Genomic DNA, 23,244 nt, shown 5'->3' on the forward strand with positions numbered 1-23,244 from the left:
TGATAAAGTGGCAGATGAATGACAGCCTAGGGACATTGGTATACATGGGGATTTGAGATCCTAGTCAGGGGCAAAAAACTGTGGGGAAATGTCTGCAGAGGGCATCTGTAGCACTTATTTTTATTCTGTGTTCCCAAATACTTGTGTGATTTCATTCAGATGTGATATAATGCATTGAATTTTGCCTTTGCATAGTTATATATTGTTTCTTGGCTGCTTTCTCCAATGTGACACTTTTCTTTGTCAGAAAGAACCTTGGATTTTGTCCTCTTCTCTCAGGTGTTTCCTTTTCCCAGACTAGTTTCTTAACATTTCCAACACTTCCCATTTATTTCTCCCCAGCTGTCGCACCAAACCAATAAATTAATGCAGTAAACATCTCAACAACAGAATAACCCGAGAGAATGTAAATTAGCACAGAGCAGCTCAAAATCTGGCATGATATAAATTTATGAAGCCCAGAGGTCTACAGATTTGAACCTCAATCACAGTCATCTCACAAAGAAATTTGCAGCCAATTGTGTGCACCAATACCTACTCTATAATAATCTTCATAAGCAACAAAAACAATTGTTCAGTTTCAGGGAAGTTCAGTCTTCTCTCTTAACTGTTTCTCTTACCTATTTTCCTCCCCTCCTTTTCCTTGACAAAACCTGGAAGTTAGGCCTTATCAGTAAATCCTCCTTTGAAATTAATGTGCAAGGAGCAAATAAGTAGTCTGTGCGTGTAATGTTTGTGTGTGTGTGTGCATGACAGAGAGACAAAGCTTATGAAGAATGGCATTAAGCCAGCTGATACAGTTGGGACACACAATTAGGCTCTAGATGCTTGTGCCTGGAAACATGTCCATTTTTCCTAACTGAATCATTTGAACAAGTAAGAGGATGTGCCTATCCTACAAACCTTGCTTTACCAGAACTGTAACAATAGTTTTTTATGCATTGTAGTTTCCTCAACTCATGACTTGATAACAAAGCAAAGTCATATACAGTAATTTATCTGGAGCTACAATCCTGTCAGCACAGGGTAAATTTGTGTGACATGAAGGAATGGATGTGAGGGATCGAGCACTGAAACATCCATATGGCTCACAGAAAACTAAATGAAGATTTAAGAACACACCTGTTCATCAACCCTGAGACAGCAATAAATAAATGCATTTCAGTAATGATCCAAAGAAACAACAAGGCATAGCCCTCTGTTACTGGGACTGACAGGAATAAGAGCATGGGAAAAATATTAATTTCTTGCTGCCTGTATTGGATTAAGAAGTGAGTCATCCAAACAAAGATGGAGAACATAAAGTGAACCGATACTTCTTTTTATGCCTTATGGGGTAAAATCTGCATGCTTGACTTATGCTGAGCATAACCTATTTATAACCATGCTCCTGCAGACTTAGTGGAATTTTTCCTGCAATCAGATGTTCATTGCAGCATGAACCAGGACCATGCCTTTCTATTCTTCAGTAGAGCAGCACCTGCAGATGGGTACTTGCAACGGGAATAAATGTGTCAGAATCGTCATCTTTTATTTTTAGCAAAGTGGATAAAAAATTAGGAATTGAACTATAGCAACCTCTTTCTCTCTGAAATATTTTGTGCAGTTGGAGGTCATTATAGTTGATTTCAAATTTTATAAAGGATTATGTAAATTAAAATCAGGATTACATAATTCTCTGCATTGAAATCCACTATATTATTTTCATGCTGGATAGCTAGCAAATTGATAATAGCACTGTGTATGCAGTAATTAATTCAGAACTACTATCACAAGCAATGACTGACATGACTATCTTCCTTCTTAACACAAATTCCTGAAAATTATTTCCCTTAAAAAAAATTCATTCTTTTTGTAGAATAACTCATTCCCATTTCTCAATACTATTACTAACATTTTCCTCCAGACCCTTTAAAGATATGACAAATAGGCAGCATTCTCAGAAGCAAATCACAGGAACATTTGAATCATGGCAAATGATTTCTGAGGAACAGTTTTAAAAAGACAATGTAAATAAGGCAGAATGGAGGGGCAGAATTGTGTTTTAACAACCAGGATATAGAGGCTGACAAAGTTAAAATGAGAGAGATAGAATTGTACTGCTTCTGGCTAGTGAAGTGAGTGGTAACTTACCTGTACTTTTCTGTTGAAGAACTGCATGAAGAATGCCTCACCTTATTGGCATGTTGCTGCTATTTCCAGTGGCACTTACTGTACATTCAGTTAGGCAGAACCTCAAACAGAAACTGAGCTTCTAGACTCTCCCATGTTGTCTTACTGTACCACACACAACCTTCAAAATTTACCTTCATTCATATCAAATTTGTAAATCTGTTTCCAAAATTCTGATTCCAAAATCTGATTCCAAAATTTTGAACAAACTTAGGTCTATTTTTCAATTGTGTCTTCCCTCACGTTTTCCATTCAAACAAGAGTAGTGCGTAGAAAATTACAAGTATACTCATTTATATTTTAGTGAACTTGAGCAGCTCTTTCACTATGAAGAAGCAGAATCCTTCTTCCAGCAGGCACTGTAGCTTGCTGAACAGGAAATCACTCCCAGGTCATCCCCTTGAATCATCCCAGTTGCTAAAAAGAGTGGTGATGAGACGAGGAAACTTAGTATTACTTGTGTCTTATCTATTTTCTTTTGTAATCAAGGGTGTTTGATGAAAATGAATATTCATTGCTAGACCATACCCTAGGTGTGTTTTCTTAAGCAACTTCTTTTTCATTAAAATTTGCTATACACAAAGATTCATGTCCTTTATATTTCACAATCATTTGCTGCTTTAGAAAACATTCTTGAATGTAAAATTTCATTTTAAGCAAAATGCAAGAAAAATTAATTCTGCAAGAGGAAACTGCCTACTTCAAAGCCAGTACCAAACACAAAGGGTTTTTTTTTGCAAAGATATAATGTCCTTCCAGACAAAAAAAAGTCTGATGCCCTGCAAAACATTTGGGAATTTGCATCTTCTAAAGAAATTATTTCTTACTCCTTCTGTACAACATTTAGCACTTTTGTTGGTCCCATGACTGACTGGCGCAGTTTTCTGCTATTTTTAGTAGTTCCTTAGACCTTCATTGCTAAGTTCTCTTTAATTTTTTTGCATTATGGACAAAAATATCCCCTTACTATTTGTATGTCTGCTATAAAGTTATTAACCAAGACTGTTTGTGTCAGGCAAACAGATTTCATTTCAAAGTGAGATGTAGGTTATTTCCCTTGCTTTTAATTCCTATGTCTTTCCTAACCTTCAGTCACAAAGTTGACCAATTACACCCCAGAGGAGATTATCCTGAACAGGTTTTAAACTAATGCAAAAGACGTCTCCATTTTCTTTTCATTTCCCCTTGTATTCAAGGACATTAGTTATTTATAACCTGGTAATTATTTTTAGTCATTCAACTGAACAAGATAGGAAGAAAGCAACAGGTAAAGAGAAGGTAAAACCACTTTTGAAGCTAGAAAAAAATACATTGTTTCAAAAGCAAAATCCTGACTTGCATCTAAAATAAAGTTCTTGATCCTTGGAGTCAACAGCAGGGCTTATATTGACGTCAGCTGGACAGTACCACTGCCAGAGGTCTTGTGATGCCACTGCAAATGTGCAAAAGGATGAGAGAGCCCGTAGCAGCAATTGAAGTACAAAAATACTGCTAGGTCAGCATTATGTAAACCATGACTATGTATTTCATTTTTCAATTTTTTTAAAATAATTTCTGGTGTTGTTCCGGCTGACTTTTAACCAAGTTTGTCTCTTTAGACTATATTTTCTTTTGCCTGGGTGTATTGTGTTTCCCATATGATCTTTCTTGCCATGCCTAGGACAGAAAGGAAATAAAAATCAAGAGGAAAAAGAAGAATCAGTTCTAGTTTGCTTTAATGGTGATGGAGTCAAAGCTGATATTAAAATAGATAATGTAAGAACTCAAACGTTTCCTGACAGACAGAGAAACTGTTGTGATTGGAAAAATCTGTATTAAGCAATGAAAAAATATATATGTGTAAATAACTATATGCATGCAGCTGACAAAGAAAAACAGGTTCCTTCACTGCTTTCTTTGAGAAATGGAGAATTACAACTCTCCATTAGGTAAAGCATTTCCTGGAGGAGATAAATAAACAAGTGCCTAGCAAGACATTGGTGAAGGTTGAATAGGGCTGAGATGAGGCAGATGCCATACTGAATGGCATTATAAATCAAAAGGCACCAAATAAATAAAAACACTAGCTGGAAAAAGTTGATTATGGATTGGCTGAAGTTTGACTTGAGATTTCTTATTGAATGAGGATAACTCTGAAGATTTAGCTGTCTGACACAGGTACTAAATAATTAACGCTGTCGAGGATACTAGACAGAACTAAAGTTGCCTAGGATAAAAATGGTTCTATCAAAGCTGAAATGTGGTCAGTGTCTCCCAAAAAAAAATTCAGACAGAGAAAGGAAATTTAAATGTTTGTTTGAATTCAAACATGTGTTGCATGAGCGCTAAAATGCCATGGGAAAATTCTATTAGTTTTACAAATGCCCTTTGTATTCTGTTCATTTCTTCATTTTTTTTCCTTCCATCATTCCAACAATAACTGTTATGGGAAAAAACTACTCATGGTCCTCCTCTAAGACAAAACAAATTGAAAAAACACAGCACTGAAACATACTCAGAATTTTGACAGAATACAGAGTTGCCTTTACATTTTCTCTAATTAATTTTATCTTTGAAGGGCAGCTTAGGAAAAATAAATTATACACTGAGGTACTACTCACACAAGTGCAAAATTCAGTAAACTGTTAATATTGTAAATCTGTTGCAATTTTCTCTGCTCCATTACATGCACATGACTTTAGTTGAAGCTCAGCACATTTGAAAACTCGGACGTAATTTTGAGTCCTAAGGGAGCAAGGCTTAATAAGTACTCACACTTCTTTCCACTTCATTATTACTAGATTATTGCTTTCTTATTCCACTATCTTAAGTTGTATGACTTGACTGTTCAAATAGAAACTCATTGACTTGAAAATGAGCCCCGTTCAGTTGGCTCTACAACTTTTGCCTTAGAGGAGAATTTTTAATGATGTAAATGTTGTGAAATTGTAGATACTTGCATAGGAAGAGAAAAGAATGAGGCAAATATTTCCACTTTGTCTTCAAGAGAAAAAGGGGTATGCAGGGAACATTGCATTTTTTGTTCCTGTGTCTGCAGTTCTTAACCAAAAGCTTGAACATTTCGGAACTCCTTATTCAAGCAAAATTATTAACTTCAAAGTCTCAGAATATGGCCACGGGCCTGTAAAACCATTAGGATCATCTTGGTTGATGTGTGTTGGACTGTGAGTTGCTAGAGGATTAATAACAAAGTTGGATTAAACAAACAAAACCGGACACAGAGATTGGAAACCTCCATTTTCCATGTACAGTGAGGAAGTTACAGGATAGATGGAAGAAATGTAAACTCTTCAATGGCTTAAGTAAACTCCTTTGCTTTTGAGCTGAAAAGATTGATGCTAATGCTGATAAAGTGGTTTATTTGGGAACACTGATGAAAGAGGACATGGATTCTGTGTTGGAATTGAGCTGTTAATCACAACATTTATTTACTACTGCACACATATGCACGTTCACAGACATACTTTGCTGTCTATTCTGTGAATTCAAGGTATGGCATAACAGCCCTAGTGAGGGACCCCAAATCCCCTTGGGCTGGTTGCCTCAGGTGAAAGAAGCCCTGTTACTATCCTAACTCAGCAGCTACCAACCTGGTTCCTTACACTGCTACCACAGGGCTGGGTGAATTACTACAAATTTCACAGCTGAAATACACCTATTTTCTTTCCAAGGATTGTCCTGTTGGCATACCAATGCATTGGATACTGTTCATTTCAGAATGTTCAGCCAATGTTCAACCAAGCATCTTGAAGTGTGACACGTTATGAACAAATTCACCCGCATTTCGGACCCTCACTTTTACTGAACATAAGTAAGAAGTCAGAACATTTGCTGTCCCTTCCTTTCTAAAGAAATCCCTACATGATCCATGCAAATATCAGCAATTGTGCTACCTGCACTGAGTAACTTGTAATTGCTTTAAAATCTGGACAAAGTGGATGGTGTTCTTGCTTTATTGGATGTTCAAAGGTGATTGAGCTTGCTGACAAACTAAAGACCTGCTTACAGACAGACATCTGCAGATCTGTAAGTTTGCGGCTGCATTTGGTTGACAGTGGGAGGGTTATTATGAGGCCCTGAGGAATGTTCTGACAGTGCATCACCTGAGCCTAGCACGCTCCCCAGCAGGAAACCAGGGAATGGCACTCTTTAATACTCATCTCTCTGATCATAGTGCTGTGTCTGACAATTAATGTCAAAGTTGATTAATATAGCTAATTCATACACATTATGAGATAAATATCCAAAGAATATAATCAGAACTGATGCGGCAAATATAGAATTTGGAGATTTTTATTGCAAAGCTACAGACTCATCTTTTCAAAATTTTGGAAGAGTCAAACACCTGAACCCACAGGAAACTGATGGGCAGAGATTGTTTAGAAGGTTGGCCCTGTGAAAATGGCTGAGAACCTTTTGCAGACAGGGATGAAAGCACAAATGGTAGAAATGATAGGCAAAAGGAGGATGGCAAGGTGGGTGGAAAACAATGAGGTTTTTTTGTCCTGGAATATACTAAAAAAAGGAGAGCATTCTCTGAAAATGGTTTTATTTTTCCTGCCTGTCGAGTAAACAAAAATATCACACTCTGAATAAAAACAATCAAAAGAAATCAATACACTAGAACAGAATTCACCTTCCAGTTTTCCATGTAATACATATTTTTACTCTTTTCCACAGGAAACAGCCATATTTTATTTGTTTTGTCAATGCTCTACATTTATTTTAAAAATAAACAAAAGGCAGATACCTTGGCCATATCTTCTATTTGGCCGAAATACTTTCACACTTTCATTGGAAGTCATATTTAGACAAAATACCTTATTTTTCTTTTTATCGAAAAAGTGATAAAAAATACTGTTGTCAGAACATGGAAGCTGTTGTGGAACACATCTGGAAAGCTGCACTGACTGGGGCATTTCAAGGAGTCACACCATCAGACAACTAATGCACTACTGAATCAAAATCCAGCAGTATTGCGACCAAATGCACTTAAAAATCTCTACAAAATGCTAATATTTACATGGCTGAATTAATAGCCCCTGAAAAAGACTTGTAAAACTCTTTTGGTAATTCAGTAGTTCAAATACTTTCATCCAGCTATAAAGAAGAGATCCAGTAGGCTCTACATGGTTATATTTTCATAAAACACAGAAATAACAGTGCCATGATGGCAGAGGGATAGTTTCCTAATTGGATCAGGGGCAGTGCAAACAATTTTAATCAGACATCTGTTTCTGAAGACTCACTTCCTGGACTTGTAAGTTATGAGACAATTAATTTTCAGTATAAAGTGTCCCAATCGTTGAGGTTGGGAACATGACTTTTCTGTTCCTTATCCAGTCCTTCTCTCCTTGAATGCACAGAAAAATGTCAGAAGAAGACAAATAGCTCATCTTATTTTAGTCTTCTCAATTTGGAGAACTGTAATAATGAATTAATCCAACACCTTGCTAATTGGAACGTGATTGCAGCTTTAGAGATTTTTACATTTAGGAATAAGAACTGCACTGTCTTTTCAGGGGAACTTTTAGCTTAATAGAACCCTTTGCAACTTATTGAAAGTCCTCACTGTATATATAATTTCTGCTTCTCGAAAGTTATTTTACAAATAGATGCATCCAACCAAAAACTGCTGGTGATACTATAAATCTGGACACAACAACTCCAAAGTAAAAGAGATGCCATTTAGGAAGAAAAAGCAAGGAAAATGTTACTTTACCTGTGTTTACATGACAGATGGTGAGCACAATCTTGGATAATCTGTTAGTCCTTGTAAGTGAAATCAATTAAGTTTAGAAAATCTATTAATTGCCAGGGAGATTAAAAAGTAATTAGCAGCCATAAAGAAATCTGTAAAGTTCCTAATTATAATGAAGCAATGAATTTAGTTTCTGAACAGGAGGGAGGTTCTAAATACACAAGAAGTTTGTATCTTATTTGCTGTTCATTAAGAAAATAGCAAGCCTTATCTTTTTGGTGTTTTGGTGATGATGTCTAGAAAGGCCACCTGAATTTTTTTTTATCACAATGCTGACACAATAGCACCGTCCTTAATACCAGTTTATTAAAACTCAACAGCAGGATTAAGTACTTAGTTAAGAGCATTTTGCAACAGATAGGAAAATAATCTTAGATTTTTTTTTAATTTTCATATTCTTTCATCTTTTCCTGCAGTTACTTTTAGTTTTATTTAGCCTTTTACTTGCACCATTAAAATTATATATATTTTTTTCTCCTTCTAAGAGCTGGGCATAAAAAGAATACTTTAATTTCCACACTAAGTTTCCATGAGATGTACATCACCTGAGGTCTTTGCTGGAAAGGACATATCACACCCCAGCTTAAAGTTGGTGGTGGAACGTTTCTGTTGACCATACAGAAATAAACTAGGGAAACACCTGAAACGAAGGGAAAGTCAGCAACAGCAACAACTCTCTGGAGTTTATGGGACACGTGTGGCTTATTGAAGAAACTTAGGTATGCTGTGAGGGGAAGTCTTATCGGTCATCTGCTGTCCAGATTGCCTCAGCTTCTTCCCTGCTGTGCCACTGTTGTTAATACTGGCTTTGATAGACACATGGTAAAATGGAACTTAAGCCTCCACTGCTCTGGTGTGATGTGGTGACCTTCCAGGAACACAGCTCCCACAGTAGTGATAACTCAAGCAGTACTAGGAATTCTTTATGGGTGAGGGCTACTTTAAACTAGTTTTTTTTGTTGACATTTTTTAAAAATTTATTTTCTCTTTGAGAATTACTCTCTTTGCTCTGAACCAAAAAACCAAATAATCCTAAGTTTACTTTCAGCTACTAGTGCTCTTCCTTAATGATACGTGTTTCATTAAGGTATGGGTGAAGTATACACACATCCTCAACACGTCTGGTTTTGAATAGTGTATTCAGCACATCTATCAGAGAAGCATCCCAATTCCAAAGCCTGATATGTAATATTTAGATACAGTTCTAAAGTAATTGTAGCAAGCTTTGAAAATGTTATATTTTAGTTTACTCTTTTCAGTGGTATACTCCATGCTTTTCTGCAAAATCCCTGAACAGCTACAATCCTACCCAATGAAAAGTACTCTCAAAGCCTTTTGAATTCTCCTATAAACCCTAAGGCTTTTCCTTCCCTCTAGAAGAACTTTTAAAGCATTAGGAGGGGTTTTTTGGTTTTGTGTGTGTGTTTTTTTTTTTTTTTTGTTTTTTTTTTTTTTTTTTTGTTGAAGATTTTGTATTTTTAATATATTGCTTCTTTTCCATCTTGCTTAATTAACCTGCTTGGAGACTTCTGTTATGTTCATGCAATGAGCACAAGAACAACTTTCCCCTAGTAACACCTGCCTTTTTGAGAGCCCATCTTAATCAATATGCATAAAAACAAAATCTCAGAGCACTTTCCTAAAACCATTCAATGAGAATGAGAATGCCTTATGTGTAAATGACTGGCATTCATAGCTGATCAACTTTTCCTTCTTCAGTCCTTTCCTTTCTCTTTACAAATTCTGGGGAACTATGAGATGCTTCTGAGAAACAAAAGAGGATAGAAAACCCCAGATACGAAATTTAAGGGTTTTGAAGTCTGTAGGCTTAACCTTGGATTTCCAGGACCTTGTATAAACCTTTAATAAAACAGTGCTCAGTCCTAGAGCTGCTAGGTATTTATGGCTTCTATAGGCAGGTAGACATTTAGGATGCCTAAAAACCAGACTATGTAATTAAATATTTTACCATGGATTCGGGGACCCAATGTTAAGCATAAGCATAAATACAAAATTACAGTAGTAAAAGAAAACTCCACTGCCTGCTGTTATCTGGATTCACAATCAAAATTAATCCAGTGGATGCAAAATTAGAAACATTCTTTTTAAAACTTGCTAAAATGGTTCAGGCCAATGTTGTGGTCCTGAATGAATGAAACTCTAATATTTTCCTTACTCTTTCCAGTATTTTTATCATTACTTTTATCTAATCTTTGTGAGGTCCTTCCTTCTTTCATTCTAACTCATCATTCTTAGCACATGCATAATTTCATGACTTTGTAAAGACCTAGAGATGAATTAAATTTGAGATGAAAGGAAAAGAGATTAATAGTAAAAAGGAAAAAGCTTTCTCCTTTAAAAAAGTGACTCAAATACTACAGATTCGCTGCCAGTGCTTTTCTCAGAAGTATTTATGATCACAGATGTTTATAAGTCAAGACATTTTTGTAAAAAATCCTGCATATTTCAGGGATAGTTTTATGCATTTAAGGATCATATTCTTAACAGCTCATCTCCAGGTTTTATTTTTAGAGCAGTGCCACAATATTTTAGTATAATTTATTAAAAATGTATTATGCTGTTAGCTCTCAAGTTGTAAATGAAGCATGTAGGAGGAGGATTACTACTGTACAGCTTCTACAACTGGGAATAATTATAGCCCTTCTAGAATAAGAAGGGGGTGGAAAAATACTGTGTAATAAGTTGTGTATAGTTTTTCCTTTCAGTTACACACTGATTAATTTTTAAAAACTGCAAATCTCTCAGCTCCTGCTAGGTGTTGGTTACCCACCATGTGACTGACCTACAGAGAGAAGAAATGGATAAGGTCAGAGGACTCCTCTGGGGCTCCTTGTGACAGTAGTTCTGAGAGTTGACAGTTCAGTGTTGCTTGTGCACCTCATCCTGTTCCTTTGAAGCTGATGGGCATCTATCAGGCTTCAGTTCTCCTGAGTGCTAAGGAATCCTTCAAGGACAAAGAATTGATGTATAGACCTTGTTCATACCATTTTACAACTTCCATTCATTTTGCAAAGATAAATTTTACTTTATATCTAAACCAGTTCAATTTGGATTCTCTATGTACTAAAGATTTACATTCATTTTGGTTTGACACTCCTTTTTTAAACATTTTCATTAGGTAGAAGATTAATAATGACGTGTTTCTACCAGTCCCAAGAGATTTTGAAGATTTCTTATACCTATAGATATAACATCAAAAATAATTTTGTTCCAGTGAGAAAGAACCTCCAATCTTTTTCGTTTGTCCTTTATAATTACTTATGAATTATAGTGCCTTAAAGAGCCAAGCTTGCTGGCTTTTGAGACAAGCCATAACCTCTCTTCAAAGCATCAAACTCTGAAGTGGCTGAACTTTAGTCTTCTTCAGAAAACATCTTTTAACCTGTAAATATCTATTGCTGGCTAGTTAAATAAACTGCCTTAAAATGGTTAAGCTCAGTCTGTAAAAACATAGGCAGACAAGTGATTTCTCTGAAACATGGTTTCCATATGTGGTTTGCATGAACCCTGGGATAATGTTTTCTTAGCAGCTGAAATTTCCTCCTGAAAGGAAAAAACTCATCCTAAGCAACTATGGAAGAAAAAGCTTTTACAGAAAAAAAAATATTTTTAAAGTTTGGCAGAGTTGATGGACATTCTGCCAAACAAACCCCCTCTGTGTGCAGCAAAGGGGTCTATTTAATTTCAGGCTGTTACTTTATACTGTATAAGGCAGCAGGGAGATTAGGCAGACTGATGCTCCTCTCTTTGACTATGAACCAGAGTATCCACAGACTGGCAGATGTAATTGAGGCTTCCAGCCTTGGAAACTCTCCTCATATCTATTTGCTCATCATACAGGAAGGTGAAAATCTTACACTCCCTAGTCAGTAAGAGGTTACTCTGCTATTACAATTTCATTAGCATATTTAGCCTAGTTATTTAATATTTGTACTGTGATTGAAAACAACTAACTGCAGATGTTGTTAGTTGTTGGTGTATGACATGGACTCAGCCATTCATGCAGCAACTTGAAGGAAATATTGGGCAAAAGAAGAAATAAGAAAGGAAAGCCAGAAAACACAGCAGTGGTTGGTTTTGCACTGACAAAGTAAAATCTCACTGAATAATCCATAGTTTCAATGTTGGTGATAATTCACCAGCAGCAACTCTTTCTTTAATTGGAAGGAAGTCAGCAAAGATTGTAAAGTCTGTTGAATGAAGTGCTGAGCAATCAGGCAGATGGGGAGATCTTGTTTTGGCCTTTCAGTGTCTAAAAGGGGGCTTATAAGAAAGATAAGAACAAAGTTTTTAATCGGGCCGGTTGTGATAGGATAAGGTGTAGTGGTTTTAATCTAAAAAAGGGTAGGTTCAGAGGGTGGCAAAACACTGACACAGGTTCCCCAGAGAGGTGCTGGACATCCCATTCCTGGTAACATTCAAGGTTGGGTTGGACAGAGCTTGGAACAACCTGATCTATTTGAAGTTGTCCCTGTTCATTGCACGGAGGTTGGACTAAACGACCTTTAAAGGTCCTTTCCAACCCAAACCATTCTGTAATTGTCCTATATACCAGAAGTTCTGTATACTACTTTGCACTCTTAAGTCCTAAATTCCTGACACACTCAACATTTCCTCTGAAGCAATAAGAAATAAAAAGTAAGATAGCCTACATTATCACAAGACAGATGTAGCAGGTTTGTATTGGCTAATAATAATTATATAGCAATAGCAAATCTAGGGCAAAAAGAGCTAACCAAAAAAGGTAGGGTTTCCCCTGTATTGGTTAATATAGAACAATACCAACCAATAATGATTGTGGCTAATGAGAGGAGAGGAAGGACGGCTTAAAATTTTCAGGAAGCAGCAGTGCTTTGGGTGAGACATTGAACTGGAACAGACCTGGGCTGGGAGCTGCCACTGTTTCTAGATCTGCACTTCCGAGGCTCAGGTTCTCTTGGAGCAGCCACACCAACGTCCCTACAAACGTTCCGTTGCCTACGGAATAAATCCTAACTCATCAGTAGCAAATTTCCTCTGGAGGTCTCTTCCAGCCAGGCTCAAACCTGTGAGAGTTGCCCTGACAGCACACGAGCCCCGATGTAAATGAGTGGTAAAACACTGCCAGAATGTCAAACAACCCACTGCTCGCAGCGGAAGGGACCGTGTGGAGCGAAGCGCTGTGGCAGCCACCTGTAATTTCACCGTAACACCGTATTCCTGCCAACAGCTTCTGCCGTACATTTAACCTCTCCAGCCCGGCCCTCCTAAACCCCGGGCTTCCCTCTCGGCGCAATCACGGCTAACCCCCCCTCCCAGCCCCGGTAAGACCCTGCCCCTCATCCCTGACAGCCGCTGCCGCAGCCGCGGCTCCTCATTTACATTCGCCGCCCGCGCCTCGCCCGCCGCCGCTCCGCGCCCCCGCGGCGGGGCCGCCGCCTCCCCCGCCCTGCCGCAGCCAGGGACCCTTCCCGGGGAGGCCGGGCCGGCGGAGCCCCGCCCGCCGCCGGGCCAGCAGCAGCAGCAGCAGCAGCAGCAGCGGCAGCAGCAGCGGGCGGCGGAGGGTGCCCGGCAGCAGCAGCAGCGCCGCTCGCTCCGCGGCGCAAGGGAAGGTGAGCGGCAGCGGGCAGCGGCAGCCGGCTCCTGCTCGCCGGGGCTCCGCCGCCGGGGAAGGGGCTGCGCGGTTCGGTTCGGCGGCACCAGCTCCGGAGTCAGGGGTGCGAGAGGGATGGGGCTCCGCTTGTGAGACGCGTTCGCTTCTCGGTTTGTCTTCTCATTCTTGCTTCACGAGAGATGATCTAAAGTGGCGGCAGCCTGGTGGTTTGCGCCGATAGTTTAAGGAGCATTGCGTTGTAACTGTTCTTCTGCGGCGTAGTGGGCTCGGTTCTATGTGAATAAGCAGTTTCAGGGGTAGGTACGTAGTGAAAATAGCGTGTGGATTATCCCCACTCTTTTCGAATGGGTGGGAGCTGCGAGGGAAGGTGACATTAGTACCTATCATTGCATGAAAAGCATCATATCTCGGGTAGAAGGCAGGATTATTTTGTTTTTTTGTTTTTCAAGCAAGAACGACCAGATGCTTGTCACGACCAGTTTGCAGAGATGTGTATTGGTAATATTCAGCCAAAGGCACGAGACTGCTCCATATCAAAATGAACTATGAGCCTGTGGCTTGCATGTTATATTTAAAGTAGAACACTGCATCAAAGACGGCATCCTTTTTTAAAGATGTCTAGAAGTGTGACCACAGAAAAAGCCTGTTGTAGTAGTGATAGGCAGTTTACTAGAGATAGCCTTCATATATTTATCTCATATAGTAGGAGGGGCCAGACGACTGTTTCAGTAAAATATTTTAAAGCACAGATTGCATAGATGGTTGTAACAGAGATAAAACAACTATGGATAAGTAATTAAGGATTGAACAGACTTAGACAGGAAAAATTGAGAAGGAAATTGAACTGTGCTATGAATAAATGGCCATGCTTGTGCAACAGTACTACAAAATATATACTGTATCAGAGAAAATTCACCTCTCTTAACTGCAGAAAGCAGTCAGGCGTTCAAGGTCTGTGGAGGGAGTCCTTTATATAAAGAGGCTGCTGTCGAAAAAGCCGCTAATTAAAGCAAGTAGACTCAGTTCATCTTTATCCTATTGACAATTTTATGTTTAAAAATGACCCTTTGAATGCCTGGGAAGGTAAATCAGCAATGAGAATGTGCTTTTGATGAATGAGGGTATCATTTTACACCTGGCCTTTATTTTTGGGGGGGGGTGGGGGGAGAGGGGAAAGTGTGCAAATCACTAGATTAAGGAATGCAATTCAAAAGAAAAAGAATTTAAGAAACATTTTCTACTAATGCTTTGCATCACTATCCCTGGAAGGCAGATGCAACTGTTCAAATATATGTTAAGTTCATCAGAGTGTGCTCTGATGTTTGCAGAGTGATTTTAACCAGATAATTTGTAGGAATAGATAATAGGATAGTAAAAGTATCCTGTATCTGAAGATATTCTAGAGACTTATAAACTTAACTAGACATAGACCTAAAACTACACATGTAAGCTAGGCTCTTGCCCACTATGATGTTGTCCCAGAGTGACTTATTCCCCTCTAATTTATGTCAGACTTACTGTAAGTCGGAATAATAAAGTAATATTTCCTGCAGCTGTAGTGAAATTATTCTGCTAAATTTCTTACCAGCTATTCTGATTGTGGTGGACCGTGCTAATCAACTGTGTGAACACCAGTTATTCCTTTAAAAAAAATGTGCTACTTCTGAGGATTTGAAAACTGCAGAAACACCTTTAATCCTATTAGAACTGATGGAATTTGATCTACCCTTGTACACTGATGTTCTCTAGACTAATGCCAGGTATGGAATAGTTTGAACTTTTGTCTTTCCACTGGAGAGATTAAAGAAAGAGGGAAGCCAATTATAGGTGTTACAATGGTAGAGATTCAATTATGCGATTGCACCCAAGATCTGCAGTTACAACAGCCTAATGCAGAATAAAACAAAACACAAGACTATTATTGACAAAATCTTTTATTTCTGCTAATAAAATGTATGTGTCAATATACTGCTGACATATCTGCAATATTGTGCATACATTAAAGAGATTTTATGTGTTGTCACTGCCTTTAAAAGTTTGAAAACACTGGGCAATTTTTCCTTTCCTGGCAAGAGCAGGCAATATTCCTAAGTGCTTATGCTGTAGCATCTCTGCTGGTGCTGTCTTCCACTGGAGGTCTTGCCAGGGCTGAGTTTTGCCTTAGCAGATAAGCTGAATCAGCACAGATTACATTTCTTCATAGCCTGCAGCTCCCCCAAAGCAAGAGTTGAGCTAAACTGAACCTCTTGGTGGCCATGCAACAGACCTCAGTTGCATCAATGAAAACCAAACAACACATGCTCCAGTCTAGCTCATTGGATTATATAGGTAGACCAGAAGTTTTGGTCATGCTATAAATTGGATTATTCAATTGCCAAGTAAATAGGGGCAATTAATTGAATAAATTCTAGTGGATGTGTTTGCAAATTATCTATTCTTGTCAGAGTTAGTGGATATGTGTAGAAAACTTTCCCTGACTTGTTCCATGACATCCTTGCTTGAGCAAAATATGAACTGGTATGCCTGGCTGTGCTTACTAAACAACTAAATTAATTAATAAATAACCTATGATTTTTTATGAATAGGTACTAAGTTTTTGCATCCAAAACTCAGCTGTGTTGCGGAACACAACTAAAGACAATATGGTATCTATGACAGATCTTCTTTGAGTGATAGGAAGCAATTTTATGACTATGATACTGAAGATATTTAAAGCTCAAAATCAGTAGAAATTAAAGTGAACCAAAAATCTTGTTATTCCCTGAACTATTTCAAGGAAACCATTAGGCACAGTTACTGTGGGGTAACTATGACTGACTCATCTGGAGGCATGTGCTGGCCACAGTAAATATACAAAATAGGAAGAATGAAAATCTCTGTTAAGTTTTTAACTTAACATCCATAAAGAGAAAGATTCATTGTCAAATCTCTTGTCTGACTGAAGACTGAGTTATTCTTAAAAAGAAACAGGAGTGAGCCCAGGTTATAACTTTGGATCTGCTTTGTAGTCTGTTATAAATTAAGTTTTTCAGACCTTGAGTTTAAAATACTAGGACTCAGAATGGTGAGGTCAGAGGTGTTACCAATAGATCATTAGTAACAGGAGTGTGGTAACTGTTGAAATAAGGAGTGATGGGTGTAGGAAAGAATGACCTATCTCTTGCTTCTGGCTGATGGAGGAAATGAATTATGCAGAATACGTAGCCACCTCTTTGGGCAAGAACACTGATGGTGGTATATGTAATCCATAGGTAAAACACTCATTGTGACCTTTGGTTTGCTGATAGCATTCCCTGAAAGATGTGTATGAGCTGGCATGCTTGCCAGTTTTCCTTTGAAAAACTCTCTGGAGCTGGGTAAGGGTCCAACTTGTTCTTTATTATGGCAATGGATTTGCTATGCTTTCTCTTCATTCTTCTGCATCAGAAAAGCAGGTCTTATTCAGTGGGCTGAGAGACTGAGGGAAAGATTTGCTAAAAATTGCCTTGACAGTCACCATTTGGGAGCTTGATATAAAGGGCAAGACATAAATGTAATTTTACAAGTGGCTAATGCATTAAATGCTGAAAGTAGGAGTACTGATCTTGCTGCAGGCAGCAGTGACCACTGGAGCTTTTCTCCGAAGAGAAGCATAAAAGAAGCCGCATGATTCTTAGAGTAATAAGCATCTCTAACATCTGGGTACATTTTCAAAGTCATTTTTGCATCAGTCCATTCCATCTGTGAAATGTGGAGACCTCAACTGAAATTCTTGTACCACTGTTCAAGATCAACTTCTTAATTTGGCCAGGTCAGTAACATACTATGGTGAACCTATTAAAAAAAAAAAAAAAAAAAAAAAAAAAGTTAAGTAAATTTGGGAACAGGGCTCTATTTACAGGGTTGTATATCTGCTAAGGTTCCAGGGACCTCTGGAGGTTGTGTAGCCAACCCTTTGCTCAAAACATCTAGAGCAGGACTGTGTGCAGCTGAGTTTTGAATGTTTCCAGTCTGGGGTTGGAGACTTCACTGCCTCTTTGGGTCACCCGTATGTGTGTTGGACCAACCTCACAGTGAGAGTTTTCTTCTGTTAAAATGCAATTGCTTGTGTTTTCAGTTGTGTTCTTTCAGCGGGCCCCTGAGGAGAGCTTGGCTTCCTTTTCTTTGCTGTCCCTTCTTTGTCACATGGGCGTGCTCCTTGTCTGTGGTCAGCTTGTCCACTGAGAGTCCCAGGTCTTGCTCTGCAAATCCATTTTGCTAGCCAGTTGCTCTCCAACCTCTGCTAGCACAAACGGAGAGGAAAGGCTAAACAGAAAGGTGGGAAAAAGAGAAAATGACAAAGGGAAAAGAGTAGGGAGCTGAGTGGGAGCGCGCAGAGGAATGCAGGCATCTGGAGACATTATGCCGGTTGCAGCAGGCTGGTTTACCTCAGCCCCATTATGGTGTTATTGAGGGAAGACCACATGTCAATCCACAAGTGCTTTTATGCCTGGTAATTGAAACAGGATTTAATGCATCCTGTAATGACAGTAGTAAACAATGACATTAGTATGAATCAACAAGGATGTGTGAGTTTTTTCTCTGAGGTTGGTACATATGCTGCCGGAATTTCCAATAGCCTTTTTGCAATGGCATAAATTCAGGCAGTTTTGGTGTGACTTAATAAAGGGTTTGTCTGGGCAGCTCACTTTGCCTTATCAAGGCTATTAAGGCAGACTTTTCCAGGAATGGTCTTTCCATAAAACATCATGATGCCTAAAGGAACAACAATAGTTTTATTACAAGCCACCAGTACAATATATTAGTTACGGAAGACATGGGTGAGAGAAGCCTTCTGTGGTCACTTAAAGGATCACTGGCATTCATATTTTAATGCAGTGGTAGTCCTCTAGAGTATATGGTGCAGGACTGCATTTAGGAGTCCTTTATGGTGGTTGTAAAATGGAGGTTGTGCAATAAAGTTGATTCTGGCATTTCATAACACATGTACACTGGAGCATAGAATTCCTTGGTGTTTGGAAATCACACAGGCATACTGGGAGTCTTTCCTAGCTCAGAAGTAGTTGCAGCTTGGACTTATCATTAGTTCCTATGCACATCCACTGTAAATAGGTCACTCAAAGTCAATGGAGCAGTATCTGTCCACCCTTTGTACTTTTGTTTTTTTTCTTCCAGAAGATTGAAAGTCACCCTAGAAACAAAAAATATGGTTTTCCTTTTCAAAGTCACCAGAGGTGTGATCCATGGTAAGGTGTTAGAACAATGCCATCAAAATTCTCTTTACTTTCATCCAGGCACATGCCAAGGCCTGTGTCTCAGATGTCCCTTTTCTTGACCTGCTGCCTCTTTCTGCCAAGTTGAGTGGTCCTAGTCCATGTTTCAGTGAAGCTCCTCTTTGACCCACCATTCAAAGGACAGCAGCCACTCACCTGCTTGCTTTAGGACTCCTTGGTGTTACAGGGAAATAAAGGCTGATCACAGAAAGACTTGCTGGCTGCCTCTCCTGACCTACAGGCCCTGGTCCATCCAACAGGTCTGAGATGGCAGGAGGGTTTCATGTGCTAAGACCAGATTTACTTATGTGAAGTAAAGTATAAAGTGTAAGTATAAAGTACAAGTATTTACTTATATTGTATTTGACATTATGTTGGATTTGTATTCTGAAAGAGTAACACAGTATTATGCGAAAATCCCAGCACAAGCGTGGTGCAGCAATTGTAATATATAGTGGAATTGCAATGCAAGCTGCTTCCTCATGCCAGTCTCCACATGCTCCACTGTCATGAAGAAGGTGTATTTCTTCTAATTAGAGAGGTCCAAAACCATGAGTTGAATACAAATATAGCCTGCAAATGTTCAGATAACCTGCATAGTGTGGCATTTTCAGGTTTTTCCCTAGCAGTTTGCATTGTGGTGCTTAATTTGTGAGAGTGTGTGTTGTATTTTTTCCCCATGTTAGGTCATGACTGTCATTTTATCCAGTACTCCTGAAGAACAAATTTTTACTTCACAGAAACCAAGTCCTGAAACTTGTTGGGAGTAAAAGGAGAGCCTACGTAATATTGTTATTTTTCGGAGTTTCAAAATCAAGGCTTCTTGGGTAATTGTGTGTGACCTTTCAGATCTGAGATCTGTCTGCATCAAGGCAGAGGCACAGATCTCTTAAAACACATCCCAGGATCAAGGCTTTTTCTGGCTGCATCAAGAGTTTCAGGTTTGAATAGCAATCAAACCAGATGTAACATGTGCCATCAGTGTGTGACATGCAGTGATGGTGCGGCTTTGTGTGCCACCTTTTGTGGTGAGAATTTACATCAGGATGTAAGGCTACAAGTAGTTCATATAGTATAAAGTGTCAACACTTAGGGTTTTGAGACATTCTGACTGAAGTGAATTAATTTTCAATTTGCCATAATAAAAAAGGGAGGGGGAGAGTAACCTACAGAGGATGTATATACTACAAACTACATATACACAAAGCTATACTAACCTTTCAAATACTCATAAACAATTTCTGTGGAGAGCAGGGATGGCTTTGAGGCAGCAGGAGCCAAAAATGTGGAAAGCAGCAAATATGCATCCCATTTTCTGTGCCATGGTGCTGGAGCCAGGGGTGTCTGGTGAAATCTCATAATGAAACAGTTGTTTGAGTAGTTGAATACAGCCCAGCAAAGCAGCTCTTGAAGTAACACGGGCTGCCTGTCTGCCAGTAAACAGATAATTATACTCTGTTGTTTAATTGAACTTTCATGAAAACTGCAGTATGTTTTTTGTAAAATCCACCATGAAAATGTGTTCTGCTTGTGGATCCTGGATATAGGGATCAAGATATCGGGGAGGAGTGTCAGGTAACAGAGGTAACATTCTATATGCTGAATGATCTGCTGTGGGGAGTCAAGCACAATAAGTGACTCCCTCATAGCTTTCACAGAGGAAAACTGTATAAGCAGAGAACTTGTTGCTTGGTTTTCAGAGGTCCTTTTGATTCGGTTGACCAAATTTAGACACCTGAAAGGCACTGCAGCTCTGTATACATTTGAGGAATCTCACTGTGATGCACTGAATAGTTAAAAAAAATCTCTGACAGAATTTTCCTACTGTCCCACTAATTAATTTTCTTCCTGAAAACCACTGAACAGTGAGTGGCCAGGGTCACTTTTTGGGAGGTTTTTCTTTTTTATTACCTTGATTGCTGAATATAAATCTCGGCCACTCTGTCAACCTCCAGTTTCTCGGATTAGTAGCATTCTTACTCTGAAACTAGTATTTAAATTGAATTTAGTCTCTTTCCACAAGAATCAACCTTTAACAGATAAATTAACAAAGAAATTGAGAATTCAGAGATACAAATTGTGTAATGTTTTTTGTTAAGTGTCGGAATTTCATAAAATTAGGAGCATGTTGTGAAATCTGTAGGATACACACATATGGAATATGACAGTCTGGAAAGTCTGAGTCTGCAAAGAAATCCTAAAGAGTCTTCTTCTTATACACCCAAAAATCAATAACCTACAGAAACAATGTGGTCTGTAATCCATTACACTGAAAGCTCTGGAGAGCAATAGGAGCCACATGGCACAGAGCCATATGTATTTAAATTGAATGCCTTATAAAATGAGATGAATAAACATCTTGGAATAACACACCCACTTCTGTAAATTTACAGGTTGCACCAGCTGGCAGATTAAAAAATAAGAAAGCAAGAAGCTGGAAGAGTTTTGATTACCAGGAAGATCTGAACCAATGGACTGTATGGATATAGATATGTTTGAAGGCATCTGCTCTTCCCCTTACAAGGTAAGGCACAAATGGATTTCTCTGCTGGTTTGTGTCTCTTCAGTGTGGTGCAGCTCACTTTTGTGGCGCTGCCCAAGATGGTAGTGGAGGTGCTCTCCAAAGACTGCTAATAAGTGTGGCCAATTATTAATAACATAAATGGATGATGTGCAGACCCAAAAAAGTCTAAAGTTTCAAAAACCAATGATAAATTTGGATCCTTGGAGCCTGCAAAATTCAAAGTTTTATTATATGAAGTATCTGTTCAGATAGCTCTATAGGTTGTCTATTTTTAGCATGTGCTAATAGAAGACCTTCCTGCTCACCTAAGGCATCTTTTTTATGTGCTTATTAATTGCTGTAGATTGAAGTAGACTTAAAACCTGTACGTAGTGTAGCAGCTAATCAGGAGAAAAAGTCTCTAAACTGGATGCCATAAAATGTCTCTGACTGGAGATGCAAGTTGTGCCATTTTCTTTGTACAGTCTTAGTGTTTCACTTTCAGGATTGTTATATGGTTTGTTTACAAAACTGCTTGATTATCCTTTTTTTTTTTTTTTTTTTCCCTACCAGTAAAAATAATTACTTACTGGTCTAAGCTGAAGGTGGTGGAGAGCTTGATAGATTTGCTGGGCATCTTTTGACTGATGCCCAGATACACTCTCTCTTACTCTGAATGTTTCCTTTACTGAGTTGTTTTCAGGGAAGGTACAAAATGCAGATTTTCAAAAAGTTACTTGAAACTGGTAGAAACACTTAAGAAATACATGAACTGAACTTGTTTTAAAGTAAAATTTCTCATTTTTGAGATGATGTAGTTCTGCGTATCTTGGGGAGTGGCTATGTGGGACTTCATATTTTAACAATTTGGATCAAAATAAGTTTGCTACAAAGCAAATGCAAAACCATACCAGCTCTGTGTTACTCAAGAGCTCAAATCAGTCAGCTGAGCAATTGGAAAAATAGGCAGCTGCAACTGGGCTCTGCTTTCACCTGGAGAGGCTGAAGAGAGGACTATCAGCTCAAGTCAGTGCAACACTTAATTTCTCCATTTTCCCCAGCCAGTGTTAAATGATAAGGGAACAATCCTGTGCAGTGCTCTGCCACTGCTTCTATTCTGTATGGAAATATGACCACCAGTGTTATCAGTCTGCCATTTCCACACGTGTGAGATAACCAGTCTCCTTCTTTTGTGGAAGAACTAAATTGAAGAGATCCTTAGGTGGGAAATGTAACAGACTGTGGCACTGCATCCTGTAGATATGGGGAGTGGGGGGGCTCCCTTGCATACTGAAATAACAGGAATGACATGTATAAAGTATTCAGAAAATGCAAAGATAAGCAATAGCAGATACAACTTAAAAGGAAAAACACATTCAAACTCTTGAGTACTTGGGACATTCCAGTAATTTTCCACAACTCTTGTTAGGAAGGAATGTACATGGATCATAAAAAAAACTGTAAGATCTGGTCTAGATAACAGACATTTCTCTAGAGAGTTTTATTTCTTCTACCAGATTGCTGTGTAACCCCTGGTGTCCACACTCAAGTGCCCCAGTGGAATTTGTATTGCCACCAATTGTTGCCATCTCCCACAAGTACAAATGCCTGCTGGTCTGTGCTTCCTTTTTTGAACACCTTTACACAAGGTGTATGCAGGGTGGGGGGGAGTGGCAGCTTTGGTTCTGCCTATGTGAAGGGACAATGTCATTTCCTGTGCCACCTTGCCTGCTTTAATCATGTCCTTCCCTGGATCTGAGCTTCCTGAGTTTGTGCTTCTTGGCACAGCAGGGAGCCCAGCCTTGGAGAGGGCCTCTGACTGTTGCATGGCAAGTAATCCTTCCAAATAGGATTTGCATTCTTGCAGCAGCCATTCTGGGGATAGAGGCTGAATACATGGAGGCAAAATGTGCTTACACAGACATAGCTCAAGCCCAGCCAT

General features: G+C 38.9%; 1 protein-coding gene across 4 annotated transcripts in view; it reads left to right on the plus strand.

The window, feature by feature from the left end:
- The window catches only part of TMEM108 (transmembrane protein 108), a 246,634-nt gene that overhangs the window by 68,587 nt on the left and 154,803 nt on the right, over window positions 1-23,244 (plus strand). For 2 of the 4 annotated variants that reach the window (XM_053965411.1, XM_053965426.1), the window contains exons 1-2: window positions 13,475-13,545; window positions 21,193-21,323. The gene's annotated coding sequence lies outside the window, so the exon portion shown is untranslated. Of the gene's footprint in view, window positions 1-13,474; window positions 13,546-21,192; window positions 21,324-23,244 lie in introns of those variants that run through there. The other 2 variants (XM_053965425.1, XM_053965420.1) reach the window with 1 other exon arrangement.

Source organism: Vidua chalybeata, chromosome 1 (assembly GCF_026979565.1).
Source record: "Vidua chalybeata isolate OUT-0048 chromosome 1, bVidCha1 merged haplotype, whole genome shotgun sequence".
Classification (NCBI taxonomy): domain Eukaryota; kingdom Metazoa; phylum Chordata; class Aves; order Passeriformes; family Viduidae; genus Vidua; species Vidua chalybeata.